Source organism: Somniosus microcephalus, chromosome 15 (assembly GCF_052327205.1).
Source record: "Somniosus microcephalus isolate GS21.2 chromosome 15, FLI_Smic_1.0, whole genome shotgun sequence".
Classification (NCBI taxonomy): Eukaryota; Metazoa; Chordata; class Chondrichthyes; order Squaliformes; family Somniosidae; genus Somniosus; species Somniosus microcephalus.
In genome coordinates this window covers 122789301-122803423 of record NC_141001.1, presented here as the reverse complement: position 1 = coordinate 122803423, position 14123 = coordinate 122789301, and the positions used below count along the sequence as shown (strand labels likewise).

The following is a 14123-nucleotide window of genomic DNA, read 5'->3' as shown; positions in this document are numbered from 1 at the left end:
ACTTACTCAGACTGTATTCTGTGAGTAAACCCATTCAGAGAAGATGATCAGGAATGCTGGGAAAGCCAAGTGGAGTTCGCAAGAAGGCACAAACAAACGGCTTGTGAAAGACCCGACACGAGAGATCCCCCGGCCACCCTAAGCCGTGTCCGCACAAACCGTGGCGGATGCGGATAATCAATGCACAAACGGAGAATTCAAAACTCTCCAGTGTGGGATTGTGGTCACCCAGAACAGACCATTGAACATAAAGTGACTCAACTAACTTATCTAACAGGACTAGAGAGACTAGATGCAGAAAGGATGTTCCCGATGGCCGGGGAGTCCAGAACCAGGGGTCACAGACTAAAGATAAGGGGTAAGCCATTTAGGACTGAGATGAGGAGGAATTTCTTCACCCAGAGAGTGGTGAACCTGTGGAATTCTCTACCACAAAAGGCAGTTGAGGCCAATTCATTAAATATATTCAAGAAGGAGTTGGATATATTTCTTAAAGCTAAGGGGATCAAGGGATATGGGGAGAAAACAGGGACAGGGTACTGAATTTGGATGATCAGCCATGATCGCATTGAATGGCGGAGCAGGCTCGAGGGGCCGAATGGCCTACTCCTGCTCCTATCTTCTATGTTTCTATGTTTCTATGTTTCAACGCCCCATTCACAAATATGGAGGAGGCATCACAGCAACACACTCATAGCAACAGGAGTAGGCCATTCAGCCCCTCGAGCCTGTTCTGCCATTCAATGAGATCATGGCTGATTTCCGATCTAACTCCATCTACCCTCCTTTGGCCCATATCCCTTAATATCTTTGGTTAACAAAAAGTTATCAACTTCCGATTTAAAATTAACAATTGATCCAGCATCAATTGCCGTTTGCGGAAGAGAGTTCCAAACTTCTACCACCCTGTGTGTGTAGAAGTGTTTCCTAATTTCACTCCTGAAAGGTCCGGCTCTAATTTTTAGACTCTGCCCCCTAGTCCTAGAATCCCCAACCAGCGGAAATAGTTTCTCTCTCTCTACCCTATCCGTTCCCCTTAATATCCTGAAAACTTCAATCAGATCACCCCTTAACCTTCTAAATTCCAGGGAATACAAGCCTAGTTTGTGTAATCTCTCCTCGTAACTTAACCCTTGAAGTCTGGGTACGATTCTGGTAAACCTACGCTGCACTCCCTCCAAGGCCAATCTATCCTTCCTAAGGTGTGGTGCCGTTACTCCATTGTGTCACTCCACTACTCCTGATGCAATAACTGGCTTAACCACCGAAATGTAAAAATGTTATTTGTTGCTCTATAGCTACATCAGCCAGGCGAAATAATAATACTGATCAGGAGTAATCAATTATCAGCAGTAATTCCCGACCAGGAGTATTCACGTAGCACTATTCATTTATCAGGAGTATATTTCAGGAATTTCTGCATAAATATTTGTAAAACTTTTCTGCTGCTAACCTATTGCACACTTTGAACTATTTTGGAATACATTCCAGAAAGTGAGCTGTTTAATCTGGTTATTGCTTCTAACCTGCTTTCCCAGAGCGCAGTGTTGAAAGAGGAGAATTCGCACAGTCTGGCACAAAGGAGAAAGTTAATTTTGAGCTAGTAATGCCAAAGACATGGACAAAAACATTTACATGAGAAATGATTCAGGTTGTTTCCCCTGATGGGCTGTCAGGAGATGGCACGGCTACTGAAGGAATGGAAATGTTAGGAAAAGAAAGAACATGCAATTCTCCCGCGCCTTTCACAACCACCAGATGTCCCAAATCGCTTCACAGCCAACAAAGTACTTTTTGAAGTTCTACTGTAGGAAATGCGGCAGCCAATTTGCGCACAGCAAGCTCCCTCAAACAGCAATGTGATAATGACCAGATCATCTGTGATGTTGGTTGAGGGATAAATATTGGCCCCAGGACCCTGGGGAGAACTCCCTTGCGCTCCTTCGAAACAGTGGCTGTGGGATCTTTTACATCCACCTGAGAGAGCAAACGGGGCCTCGGTTTAATATCTCATCTGAAAGACGGCACCTCCGACAGTGTGGCACTCCCTCAGTTAGGAAATGAAAGTAGTATTAAGGTATAGAGACACACATCAGGAGGGCGCAGCTTCAGTCCTCAGTCTCTACTGAGTAAGCTGACGTCAGCAGGGGTCATAGCTGGGGCAATACTCCAGGGCGCTGCGCCAAGAAAGGAGAGAAATTCAACCAGGGTCTGAGCTTCTCACTCTCCTTGTAAGAGCCATAAAAGCTTAAGAAAATACTTTAAAATAGTGGTTAAATGGCATAATACAGTTAATTTACCTGACCGACTTATTGTATTAAGAAACCCCCTATTTTCTTGCTCCAGTAGTATAGTCCGAGACACCCCCTTCATTCTTGCCACAATGGAACAGTCCCTAAGCCACACATGGGTGCAGCCATTTTACAGTTTAAACTGCACGTGGTTGAAGGAGGCAGAAGCTGTGAGGTTTGGAGCAGTACAGTTTTTGACCGTGTTCGTTTATACGTGTTTGCTTTGTAATTCCGTTTGTTAAGTGTTATAGTAAACAGTTTAAAAGACAAAGCTACGTTTGGGAATGTTTTATTTCGACACGCGTCTACTCGTTGTTAAAAACCCCACAGCTCAGTGGCTGCCTGTTTGGAAACTAAGAAGCGCCACTACATTAGTCAAAAACTTGCTCCCTAAGAAGGAAGGGACGGAATCGTCGGCGAACGTATACCCGAATGGTCACGGAGCCAGACGACAATATAAGAAAGCGAAGGTACAGTGACTGCTACTTGCTTTGTTCATTCTATTGAGAAGCTAAATAAGAGCTGCGGGTAAAATGGCCGAGGCCTTACGGAGCCAGGAGCTTCCATCAGCCAGAAAGATTGCTGGCCAAAAGAGGGAAATAAAGCTCGCCCCAAAGGCAATGGAAGAGAAGTTACATAGAAGCATAGGTGCAAGGAAGGCTAAATTAGCTCAGATAACTGGAAAAATGAAGATAATCGATCGTCTCATGGAAGATAATGCTAATATTAAGAAAGCTGAAGACATGATGTATTACGATTTCTCCAAGCTGCATGAAGAATTTAATGTACTCAATGAAGATGTATTAGCACTTCTGCCTGAAGAAGAGGGAAACGCTGATCAGCACAACTGGTTTGATCTTAAATCAACCAGCATTAAGGACTATATCAAGGCCACGGAACAGTGGATGTTAAAGATTCGTCAAGACGCTGATACAGCAGAGAAAGATAAAGTTGACGATGAAGTCGGACCAGACGATAGCATTTCAGAGACTTCCGCCAGACCGAGCAAAAATCGAAAAGAAGGTAGCTCTGTTTCTGGACGCAGGTCAGTCGCTTCTACCACAAGCTCGTCGTGACGCATGAGAGCGGAGGCCGAACGGGCGGCGTTGATGGCGTGCGCAGCATCTTTAGCGGAGAAGCAAGCTCTTGAACGGGAAGAGGCCCAACTGCAGGTCCAAGAGGCCCAACTGCAGGCCCAACGGGCCCAGGTGCAGGCAAAGAAAGAACAGCTGGAGATAAAAACAGCTATCGAGGTCTCAGATGCCAGGTTGAGTGCATACGAAGATTATGAAGGCTCACGGGACGGCGGGAGCCACTGCCAGTCAACGTCGTCACATAGAGTTGGATCCAGGGCACCTTCAAGAGTTACAACAGAGCCCGAAGGCAATCCCCTGGCATTACAGCGTGGAAGAGTGGCCTCTCCACTAACAGGAGCACGTGATGCTACCCCAGACGTCAGACGGTCTAGACTAGACCCTGCTGATGACCACCAGAGGCCTGAAGACACAGGGAGAAGCCTATACCGAGTGATGCAACGTCAGAACGAAATTACAGAGATGCTTGTAAAACAACAGAATCTGTTTCGACTCCCTCAAAGAGACATACCAGTGTTCCAAGGCGACCCACTCAAGTATAAGCCCTTCATCAGATCCTTTGAACAAGCCATTGACTCCAAAACAGAGAGCAGCAGTGATAAGTTGTACTACCTGGGACAGTACACCAGTGGTAAGCCACAAGACCTGGTCAGAAGCTGTGAACACATGAGACCGGACCGGGGATACATAGAAGCCAGGAAGTTGCTGCAGGAGCACTATGGTAACGAGCTGAAGATAGCCACTGCATATATCGAAAAGGCTACCAAGTGGCCACAGATCAGATCGGAGGACGGAGAGGCATTGAATGCAGACTTAGTGAACTTCATAGACAAACAGGCTAAAATTGCTAGGGACCCATTGTTTGGAAACATCCAAGACGTCAGCCCGACCACCGATGGAAGAGTGAAAGCCAAGCCCGTTGAATCAAAGACTCTCAGGAAAGGTGGTTCCAGGGGAAGCAGCTTTGCAACTATCGTCACCCAGGCCGAGGAAGAAAGGCCCCAGAACTCATCTCCCAAAAAGAGCAGCACAGTGACGTCTGCTAATGCCTTTCAGAAGCCATGCTTATTCTGCCAGAAGAATCATACATTGGATTTCTGCAGCGACATCAAAGCACAGCCACATAAGGACAAAATCGAATTCCTGAAGTGCAACGGCCTATGCTTTGGATGTCTCTCTCAGGGGCACCTGAGTAGAAACTGTAAGCAAAGAACAACATGCAGAGAGTGCACTCGGAAACATCCCAGTCTGCTGCATATCCATAAAGAAGAACAATCTCTAAGAAGAATGAAGAAAACAATACCGACGAGAAGGTTGTTTCAAGTGCTCTGGTGTCGCTAGAACCAGAGACTTGTGGACTCACTGGGGCCGGTGACAGTGATTGTATTCTTGCCATCGTACCAGTAAAGATCAAGTCTAAGAGGAGCGAGAAGCTTGTGGAGACTTACGCCTTCATGGATCCAGGTAGCTCAGCAACGTTCTGCACAGAATCACTCATGCGACAGCTGAACGTTAGAGGCAGAAGAACAGAAATCCTATTACGCACCATGGGTCATGAGAAGTCAATGCAAAGTTATATCCTGTCAGACCTAGAAGTGTGTGGACTTGAAGAGAAGGACTTCATAGACCTGCCTAATGTTTTCACACAGAGGGAGATTCCTGTTAGAATAGGGAACCTAGCCCTGCAGAAGGATGTGGATAGATGGCCTTACCTAGAAAAGGTGCGTCTCCCATACATTGAAGCAGAAATTGGCCTATTAATTGGAACCAATGCCTACAAAACTATGGAGCCATGGCAGGTGATAAACAGCAAGGATGACGGACCCTACGCCGTCAGGACAGCCCTTGGATGGGTAGTCAATGGACCAGTAAGGAGAGATGATGGCCACAAGTCGAACAAGGAGGAACGACAAAACGTCACAGTTAATCGCATCTCTATCGCAAGCATTGAAGAGCTGTTGATACAGCAGTTCAATGCAGACTTCTCAGAACGCAGCTGTGAGGAAAAGACAGAGATGTCACAAGAAGACCATCAGTTCATGGGTTTGATGACAAGGTCTACACAGTTCATTGATGGCCACTATCACATTGGTTTGCCACTGAGAAGACAGACCGCGAAGATGCCGAACAATCGCTGCATAGCAGAGCAACGCGCCATCAGTCTAAAGAGAAAGCTGAACAAGAACCCCGACTTTCACGAAGACTACAAAGACTTCATGAGAAACATCATAGCGAAAGGCTATGCTGTAAAGGTGCCCGAGGAACAGTTGAACAGAGACGATGGAAGGGTCTGGTACATTCCTCATCACGGGGTGTATCACCCAAAGAAGAAAAAGATCCGTGTAGTGTTTGACTGCGCCGCCTCATTCAGAGGAACTTCACTGAATGACCAGCTGCTTCAAGGTCCTGATCTTACTAATACCCTCATTGGCGTCTTGACTAGGTTTAGACAAGAGCTCGTTGCCATGATGGCAGACATAGAATCAATGTTCTACCAAGTTAGAATCCCTGATGAAGATGCTGATCTTCTGCGCTTCCTTTGGTGGCCAGATGGCGACGTTAGTCAAGCGATGGTGGAATGTAGAATGGCCGTACACTTGTTCGGAGCCACATCATCTCCCAGCTGTGCAAGCTACGCTCTCAGAAAAACTGCAGAAGATGGCAAAGGCAAAGCACCATCAGAGGCTGTGGAGACAATCTTCAGAAACTTTTATGTCGACGACTGTCTGAAGTCCATGTCAACAGAAGACGATGCCATCGCACTGTCAAGAGACCTTAGAACTCTGTGTTCGAATGGAGGATTCCATCTGACTAAGTGGATAAGCAACAGCAGAGCAGTTCTAGCTTCTATCCCAGAAAGGGAAAGAGCCACTGAAGTCAAAGATCTGGACCTGAGCCACGATGTCCTTCCTATCGAGAGAGCTCTTGGTGTACAATGGTGCATCGAGTCAGACACGTTCAACTTCAGGATAATGGTGAACGAAAGACCATCCACAAGACGAGGGATTCTCTCCGTGGTCAGTTCCATCTACGACCCTCTTGGATTCCTGGCACCACTCATTCTGCCGGTGAAGCTGATGCTACGAGAGCTGTGTAGAGACAAGAGAGGATGGGATGAAGATATCCCAGAAGGTCAAGCTCAGAGATGGCACAGATGGTTGACAGATTTGCAACAACTTTCTAGCTTCAACGTCAGTAGATGCATCAAGCCTGCGAGTTTTGGAGTTACAAAGACGGCTCAACTACATCATTTCTCGGACGCCAGTGAGGACGGCTATGGCACGGCTACTTACCTCTTGTTGACAAATCAACAGGGCCAGAAACATTGTGCCTTCCTCATGGGGAAATCCAGGGTGGCTCCGCTGAAGCAGGTCACCATCCCGAGACTGGAATTGACGGCAGCGGTTGTTGCAGTTAAAGTTGACCAGGTGATGCGGAAAGAGTTACAGCTCCCATTAGAAGAATCTGTCTTCTGGACGGATAGCACGACGGTGCTGAAGTATATAGAGAATGAGAAGATACGCTTCAAGACCTTCGTAGCAAACAGAATCTCATCCATTAGAGAAGCTACACAACCATCTCAATGGAGGTACGTAAACACCTCATTAAACCCAGCAGATCAAGCCTCACGAGGATTGAAGGCTGAAAACTTCATGAGGAGTGAAACTTGGATACAAGGCCCAAGTTATCTGCTGGAAACAGAGAGATCATGGCCAGAAAGACCAGATATGCCAAGTCAGATTGCTGAAGACGACGTCGAAGTCAAGAGATCAGTCACAGTAAATCTCATAAACACGAAAGAGAACTTTGACACAGTGAACAAGCTTGTTAACCATTTCTCAGGATGGCACCAGTTGAGGAAAGCAGTTGCATGGTTTCTAAGGTTGAAAGAGTTGCTGCTACACCTGAGCGGTAAGAGAAAAGAGTACCGAGCCACTATCAGTCAGTCTGAAAGTAACCCTGATAAGCAAAGAATGCTTCTACAGCAGTATACGCATCATCACAAGACCACATTGGGCAAGAATTCATTGACCGTGGAGGATTTGGCCAAGGCTGAGAAGGAGATAGTTCGCTTCAGTCAAAGACAAAGATACCCAGAAGAAATCGAAGCTCTACAGCGAAATACTCCAATCAAGAAAGGTAGTCATATCTACAAGCTGGACCCTACACTGCAAGATGGAGTACTGAGGGTGGGAGGGAGACTAAACAAATCTGCTATGCCAGAGGAGGCCAAGCATCCTGCTATCCTTTCTAAGGACCTCCGGGTTGCTACCCTCATTCTTCAGCATATACACCAGAGTATTGGACACAGTGGGAGGAATCACGTGCTTGCGAAGCTAAGACAAAGATACTGGATTCCAGGAGCTAATTCCGTAATAAGAAAAATACTCTCTGAATGCATTGTTTGCAGACGGTTACACGCTAGAGCTGGGGAGCAGAAAATGGCAGACCTGCCTGAAGACCGTTTGTTACCAGACAAGCCCCCATTTACAAACGTAGGGGTGGACTATTTCGGGCCTTTCGAGGTAAAGCGAGGACGGAGCCTTGTCAAGAGATATGGTGTGCTTTTCACTTGTTTGACCATCAGAGATGTTCATATTGAGGTGGCACACACGCTTGACACTGATTCCTGTATTAACGCCTTGCGGCGCTTTGTCTGTAGAAGAGGACAGGTGTCCATTATGCGTTCTGATAATGGCACTAATTTCGTCGGAGCGGAGAGAGAACTACGGGAAGCTATTGAAGGTTGGAATCAGCTTAAAATACAGGAAGCCATGATGCAAACAGGAATTAAGTGGATCTTCAATCCTCCGGCTGCATCCCACCACGGAGGTGTCTGGGAAAGACAGATACGCACCGTAAGAAAACTACTCAGTTCTGTACTGAAGCAGCAAGCGCTTGACGACGAGGGACTCCAAACCGTTCTGTGCGAGGTCGAAGCCATCATTAATGACCGATCGATAACTAAGATATCAGATGATCCCAATGACCTCGAAGCCCTGACTCCGAACCACCTGTTGTTGTTGAAAACACAGCCAGCCATGCCCCCGGGAGTCTTCAAAAAGGAAGATCTGTATGCCCGTCGGAAGTGGAGGCAAGTTCAGTATATGTCAGACCTTTTCTGGACCAGATGGACAAGAGAATACTTACCTCTGCTACAGGAGCGTCAAAAATGGTCCAAAATAAAGAGGAACTTCATTGTCGGAGACATTGTCTTAATTGTGGATGATTCAGCCCCTAGAAATTCTTGGTTGATGGGAAAAATAATTAAGACCATGCCAGACTCCAGAGGCGTCGTTCGTCGCGTTTGTTTGCAAACCAAGACCAGTACCCTGGAAAGACCGATCACAAAGCTCTGCCTGCTACAAGAAGCAGCGTGAAAGGCTCCCGAACGAAAAAAGTGGACACTTATATTGTAAATATGTTGAACTCATTAGTTTATGACTCTTAATGTTTGAGTAATTGATATGCTTCATGTGCCTAGTCAATTAGGGGCCGGAATGTAAGAGCCATAAAAGCTTAAGAAAATACTTTAAAATAGTGGTTAAATGGCATAATAGTTAATTTACCTGACCGACTTATTGTATTAAGAAACCCCCTATTTTCTTGCTCCAGTAGTATAGTCCGAGACACCCCCTTCATTCTTGCCACAATGGAACAGTCCCTAAGCCACACATGGGTGCAGCCATTTTACAGTTTAAACTGCATGTGGTTGAAGGAGGCAGAAGTTGTGAGGTTTGGAGCAGTACAGTTTTTGACCGTGTTCGTTTATACGTGTTTGCTTTGTAATTCCGTTTGTTAAGTGTTATAGTAAACAGTTTAAAAGACAAAGCTACATTTGGGAACGTTTTATTTCGACACGCGTCTACTCGTTGTTAAAAACCCCACAGCTCAGTGGCTGCCTGTTTGGAAACTAAGAAGCGCCACTACACTCCTGTAACGCTCTTCTCGATCTTCCTTGCTGCAATGCACCATCTCACCCTCAGTAAGCTCCCCACTGGAGTGGAGCTAATTTACAGAACAAACGGGAAACCGTTCAACCTCCGTCGCCTCCAGTCCAGATCCAAGGTCGTCCCATCCTCTGTCATCGAATTACAGTATGCAGATGACGCTTGCGTCTGTGCTCACTCGGAGGTCGAACTCCAAACCATCGTCAACACCTTCATCGAAGTGTACGAGAGCATGGGCCTTACACTAAACATCCGTAAGACAAAGGTCCTCTACCAACCTGCTCCCGCCACACAGTACTGCCCCCCGATTATCAAAATCCACGACAAGGCCTTGGACAACGTGGACCACTTTCCAAACCTCGGGAGCCTACTGTCAACAAGGGCAGACATCGATGACGAAGTCCAACACCGCCTTCAGTGTGCCAGTGCAGCCTTCGGTCGCCTGAGGAAGAGAGTGTTTGAAGACCAGAACCTCAAACCCAGCACTAAGCTCATGGTCTACAGAGCAGCAGTGATACCCGCCCTGCTGTATGCCTCAGAGACATGGACCGTGTACAGTAGGCACCTCAAAGCACTGGAGAGGCACCACCAACGCTGCCTCCGCAAGATCCTGTAAATCCATTGGCAAGATAGGCGCACCAACGTCAGTGTTATTGCTCAGGCCAACATCCCCAGTATCGAAGCTTTGACCACGCTTGATCAGCTCCGATGGACGGGTCACATTGTCCGCATGCCTGATACAAGACTCCCAAAGCAAGCGCTCTACTCGTAGCTCTGGCACGGCAAGAGAGCCCCCGGTGGGCAGAAGAAACGCTTCAAGGACACCCTCAAAGCCTCTTTGAAAAGATGCAACATCCCCACCGACACCTGGGAATCCCTGGCCCAAGACCGCACAAAGTGGAGGAGAAGCATCCGGGAAGCCGCCATATACCTCGAGTCTCTTCGCCGGGAGTAAGCGGAAGCCAAGCGCAAACAGCGGAAGGAGCGCACGTTAACCCAAGCACCCTGTGAGGGTGCCGGTCAGTTCCTTCAGTAACCCCTAGATGACACCTTCACTGGTCTTGACAAGGTGCTCTGTCTTGACAAGGTGCTCTGTCTTGACGAGGTGCTCTGTCTTGACTAGGTGCTCTGTTTTGACAAGCCATTTGCCTATGTGGTAGCTTGCCTTGACAAGCCGGTTGCCTTAGTGGTTGCTTGTCTTGAGCTCCTATGTCTATAACTGTTTATCTGTGTTATGTTTTTGCTTGTATTTAAGTTCTGTGGTTCTTCCCTTTGTTCTCGGTCTTGACAAGGTGCTGACAGGTTGCTCAGTCTTGATAAGGTGCTCAGTTTGGACAAGCTGGTTGCCCTGTGGTAGCTTGTCTTGAGCTCAGTCTTGACAAGCCGGTTGCCTCACGGTAGCTTGTCTTGAGTTATCTCGACAAGCCGGTTACCCTGCGGTAGCTTGTCTTGAGCTCAGTCTGGACAAGCCAGTTGCCTCACGGTAGCTTGTCTTGAGTTCCTATCTTAACTAGTCATTTGCCTATTTGGTAGCTTGTCTTTAGCTCCTATGTTTGTACTGTTTACCTGTGTGATTCTAGTAAAGTACCTTTATTTAAGACTGCATACCTGCTTCTCGCCTCGTCTGTCTGCACTCGGGTCCAGAACCTACCTCGCCCGGATAGCCCGGCCCCATATCTACACGGCCCCGTGACAGCCGCCCTGACAGTACCCCACCTACCCACCCGCCCCTTCAACCACCGTCTGCCCCACCTGTAACAGAAACTGTCGGTCCCGCATTGGACTCATCAGTCACCTGGGAACTCATTTTTAACGTGGAAGCAAGTCATCCTCGGTTCCGAGGGACTGCCTAAGAGAAGAGCATCACACTGTCGGAGGGGCAGTACTGAGGGAGCGCTGCACTGTCGGAGGGTCAGTACTGAGGGAGTGCTGCACTGTCGGAGGGGCAGTACTGAGGGAGCGCCACACTGTCAGAGGGGCGGTACTGAGGGAGTGCTGCACTGTCGGAGGGGCAGTACTGAGGGAGCGCTGCACTGTCGGAGGGGCAGTACTGAGGGAGCACTGCACTGTCGGAGGGACAGTACTGAGGGAGCACTGCACTGTCGGAGGGGCAGTACTGAGGGAGCGCCGCACTGTGGGAGGGGCAGTACTGAGGGAGGGCTACACTGTCGGAGGGGCAGTACTGAGGGAGCGCCGCACTGTGGGAGGGGCAGTACTGGGGGAGCACTGCACTGTCGGAGGGGCAGTACTGAGGGAGCGCCACACATCAAAAAGCACTTAATTGGCTGTAAAGTGCTTTGGGACGTCCTGAGGTCATGAAAGGCGCTGTAGAAATGCAAGTCTTTCTTTCTTCAATCCTGAGTTGCAAAAACCAGCCTGCTATAATTTACTCACATCCCTGTGCTCTCAGGTTAGTCAGTCCATTCCATCACAAACCCCGAAAAACATCATCAAATCTCACCATGGAAACAAAAATACTGATAACGAAAAAGGAATAGAGCGTTCATCCGGCGCGAAGATCATTTAAGAGACTTAGGGGGAAAATTTCGGCGCCGTCCCCTTTGGGGCGATAACGTCGCCAGGGCTACTTTTAGTTCCCCAATAGAGTTAGCGCCCCCGCGCCATAAATTCAATAGTAGCACCCCAAGCAGGCAGGGTTACTGGAAGCGCTCCCCCTCGTTCCTGGGATGCACGTCAGCACGTAGCGCCGCGGTACTGCAGGCCTCCCTCCCCTGATTAAAGGGGAGGGGGCCTAGCGCAGCGCACACCGGGGCCCTGCCGGATCACCAGGGAGCGGGGTGCCGGGAAAGCAGCCCGGCACTTGAGAGGAGCGCCGGGCTGAGCGATGGCGGCCGGCACCCCGAGGAAAAAAGGGGCAGGGGGCAGGTGCTGGCAGTCGGCCCAAAAAAAATGGCCACCCGATACCTGCCCTTTAAAGTGCGCCGCCGCGGCTGCAAAAACGCCACCCTGACCCTGTCGGACATATCGTCCGGCGATAGGTCAGGGGGCGCAATCCAAGTTTGTGGCTGGAGTGCGAGCGGGGCGCTGTGCGCGGCGATGACATCATTGGTGGCAGCACAGCACCGTGGGGTGCTACCGGCTACCGCCGCCACTAACGCCCCGCTGGATTTCGCGGGAGGCGTTAGCGGTGCCCTGCCTGGGCGCTATGGGGTTTGCGCCCCGTTAGCGTCCCCCGGGGGCGCGAACGAGAGGCGCAAATCAACCCAATTTTTCCCCCTTAATTTTTACAAGGCTGTTGAGGTGAAACTTCCTCGACATAGTCTATTTATCCACATTTCAAACTGCAAAGAAAAGGGATTCAGAAACGGAATGCTGAAAAAATCTATCGCATATATAACAATATAACTCCAGACAGATAATAAGTCAGTTTATTTCCAAAATGGGTACAGTAGTGTGGTGGTTATGTTACTGGACTAGTAATCCAGACAACGTGAGTTCAAATCCCACCATGGCACTTTGAGAATTTTAATTCCGTTTTTTTTTTTAAAGTGACCGTGAAACTATCGGATTGTCTTAAAAACCCAACTGGTTCACTCATGTCCTTTAGGGAAGGAAATCTGACATCCTTACCTGGTCTGGCCTATATGTGACACCAGACCCACAGCAAATCAGGTACAGAAAGAGAAATAAAGAGAGGGAAAGAAAGACTGGATTATGAGAGAGAGAAAAACGAGACAGAATGGAAAAGTTTTAACATTTTAAATAATACATTTGACATTTAAAAATCTCCAACAACAATTAAAACCTGATGGAATGAGACTCCACACTTGTAATAGTTCATTTTCGGTGCCAGAGAGTTTGATTGGCTGTCATTAACATTTATCCCGTCGTTAAAAAATGTACTTAGACTTGAAATGACAAGGTTTAACTTCCCGTGGCGAGTTTAGTTTGCATCTACCGCACATATACAGCAACTTCACGCCGTTCGATGCAGTTCAACAGTGAGCCAGACGGCGAGATGCCGTTTTCGCGAAACTAACGGCAGAATGACACAGCTCGGACAGCAACTTCTGAATATTGAAGTTTAACCACGAATCTGCCTTTCGCCTGAAGCTGCTGTACCGTTCACAGATAAATAACGGCGACACTATCAGTCTCACCGTTATTGTGACAGGAAAATCTGGCCCAATAAATATCGCAGGGTGTGCTCCAATGTTCATTTCAAGCATTTTTGCTGAAACCTGGTGTTTTGTTTTTCTGAAGTTATCTTACCCTATTCTCGCCGTCGTCATTCTCTTCCTCAAACTCCTCCTGTCGTGTCTGCTCAGCTCCCCCTGCGCAAATCAGATTGCAGGTTAGCCACGCACCAACGCACCAAGTTCGCCACCAGCACTGAGATTAACCGTCTGCTCCGTGAGGCTACTCATCAAGATCTACAGCCGGGCTGGACTGAGGAGCGATCTCAGGGAGGAAGTCGGGGGGCGCGGGGTGAGCTGAAGTGTGAACGTAGCCGTCACTTGAACCTCCATATTACTTCACATCACCTGCGACGGTTGCCTTGTCTAACTCACAGCGACAGTCACCAGGCAACTGAGTCGCAGCGTGGAGCAGATCAAAGCGATGCTAATTAACCAGACACGACCATGGTACCTCTCCTGGTAATGATCAACATCTGTCACATTTTTACAGGGCCTGATATCCCAGCCTTCTTTAGGCATCGAAAATTATGCAGAAATACGTCAGCTGCATGTTAACAATTCTGCTGCTAACTTTGATCCCTCTTTGAAAAAGCCCACAGTTAGCACTTCAGAAAGCAAGGGCCGTTC

At 48.2% G+C, this 14123-nt stretch overlaps 1 protein-coding gene across 3 annotated transcripts in view; it reads right to left on the bottom strand.

The window, feature by feature from the left end:
* Nucleotides 1-13637, bottom strand: part of LOC147107204 (inositol 1,4,5-triphosphate receptor associated 1-like) — a 251510-nt gene extending 237873 nt beyond the window's left edge. Inside the window, exon 1 of one of the 3 annotated variants that reach the window (XM_086008386.1) lies at nucleotides 13570-13637. The gene's annotated coding sequence lies outside the window, so the exon portion shown is untranslated. The remainder of the gene's footprint in view (nucleotides 1-13569) is intronic. The other 2 variants (XM_086008381.1, XM_086008387.1) reach the window with 2 other exon arrangements.
* Between the last annotated feature and the right edge of the window lie 486 nt (nucleotides 13638-14123).